The sequence below is a fragment of the Gasterosteus aculeatus genome, unplaced genomic scaffold (assembly GCF_964276395.1).
Source record: "Gasterosteus aculeatus unplaced genomic scaffold, fGasAcu3.hap1.1 HAP1_SCAFFOLD_28, whole genome shotgun sequence".
Taxonomy (NCBI): domain Eukaryota; kingdom Metazoa; phylum Chordata; class Actinopteri; order Perciformes; family Gasterosteidae; genus Gasterosteus; species Gasterosteus aculeatus.
The window spans coordinates 265,001-267,267 of record NW_027554886.1 but is presented as its reverse complement, the minus strand read 5'-3'; positions in this window follow the sequence as shown (position 1 = coordinate 267,267).

Sequence of the window (2,267 nt, the reverse complement as noted above, 5' to 3'; positions counted from 1 at the left end):
CCCCGACAGCCAGTTCTGCATGAGGCTCCGGTTCTTCCACCCCCGCCACTGTCCGAGGGTGTCCGAAAATACTGAGGTCTGAGTCGGATCCGAACCGCACAAACGCCGGTCTTCACGACTGGAGGCCTATGTTTCTAAAAACCGGGTTTCAGGAATCTGCGACCTGGTGGCCCAGTGATGTCGGCTGGAACTTTTTTTTTCCGGTCCGCTCAAAATTCTCCAGGCATTTTCTGAGCTTTCCTTCACATAGTCCGACTTTTACTTAGTTTCTGACGGAGCCAAAAAAGTCCGGGTTTTTTTGCCCTCCTTATCGTCCCGACTGGAAACTTTAACTCCGTATTTTAAGTCAGAAAATTAAAGTTCTTTTCATCCAGGAGACCGACCCTTCCTTCAAAGTGTCCCATACAGTGCTTCGTCATCGGACATCGGCCGGGATCTCCCGCTCTCTGGAACTGTGTATTCATCCATGCGGTACACCTGCTGTTCTGCCATCACTGTCCGGGAATAGTGTGTCGTTCTGGGTCATGGTCTGGGTTCTGCCGCTCTCTGGAACTCTTTATTCATCCATGCGGTACACCTGCTGTTCTGCCATCACTGTCCGGGAATAGTGTGTCGTTCTGGGTCATGGTCTGGGATATCACGCTCTCTGGAACTCTTTATTCATCCATGCGGTACACCTGCCGTTCTGCCATCACTGTCCGGGAACAGTGTGCCGTTCTGGGACTTGGTCTGGTCTCTGCCGCTCTCTGGAGCTCTGTATTCATCCATGCGGTACACCTGCTCTTCTGCCATCACTGTCCGGGAATAGTGTGTCGTTCTGGGACTTGGTCTGGGTTCTGCCGCTCTCTGGAACTCTTTATTCATCCATGGGGTACACCTGCTGGTCTGCCATCACTGTCCGGGAACAGTGTGCCGTTCTGGGTCATGGTCTGGGTTCTGCCGCTCTCTGGAGCTCTTTATTCATCCATGCGGTACACCTGCTGTTCTGACATCAGCATCCGAGAATAGTGTGCCGTTCTGGGACTTGGTCTGGTCTCTGCCGCTCTCTGGAACTCTGTATTCATCCATGCGGTACACCTGCTGTTCTGCCATCACTGTCCGGGAATAGTGTGTCGTTCTGGGACTTGGTCTGGTCTCTGCCGCTCTCTGGAGCTCTTTATTCATCCATGGGGTACACCTGCTGGTCTGCCATCACTGTCCGGGAACAGTGTGCCGTTCTGGGTCATGGTCTGGGATATCACGCTCTCTGGAACTCTTTATTCATCCATCATGTACACCTGCTGGTCTGCCATCACTGTCCGGGAACAGTGTGCGGTTCTGGGACTTGGTCTGGTCTCTGCCGCTCTCTGGAGCTCTTTATTCATCCATGCGGTACACCTGCTGTTCTGCCATCACTGTCCGGGAATAGTGTGTCGTTCTGGGACTTGGTCTGGGATATCACGCTCTCTGGAACTCTTTATTCATCCATCATGTACACCTGCTGGTCTGCCATCACTGTCCGGGAACAGTGTGCGGTTCTGGGACTTGGTCTGGTCTCTGCCGCTCTCTGGAACTCTTTATTCATCCATGCGGTACACCTGCTGTTCTGCCATCACTGTCCGGGAACAGTGTGCCGTTCTGGGTCATGGTCTGGGATATCACGCTCTCTGGAACTCTTTATTCATCCATCATGTACACCTGCTGGTCTGCCATCACTGTCCGGGAATAGTGTACCGTTCTGGGACTTGGTCTGGTCTCTGCCGCTCTCTGGAACTCTTTATTCATCCATGCGGTACACCTGCTGTTCTGCCATCACTGTCCGGGAATAGTGTGTCGTTCTGGGTCATGGTCTGGTCTCTGCCGCTCTCTGGAACTCTTTATTCATCCATGCGGTACACCTGCTGTTCTGCCATCACTGTCCGGGAACAGTGTGCCGTTCTGGGTCATGGTCTGGGATATCACGCTCTCTGGAACTCTTTATTCATCCATCATGTACACCTGCTGGTCTGCCATCACTGTCCGGGAATAGTGTACCGTTCTGGGACTTGGTCTGGTCTCTGCCGCTCTCTGGAACTCTTTATTCATCCATGCGGTACACCTGCTGTTCTGCCATCACTGTCCGGGAATAGTGTGTCGTTCTGGGTCATGGTCTGGTCTCTGCCGCTCTCTGGAACTCTTTATTCATCCATGCGGTACACCTGCTGGTCTGCCATCACTGTCCGGGAACAGTGTGTCGTTCTGGGACTTGGTCTGGGTTCTGCCGCTCTCTGGAGCTGTTTATTCATCCA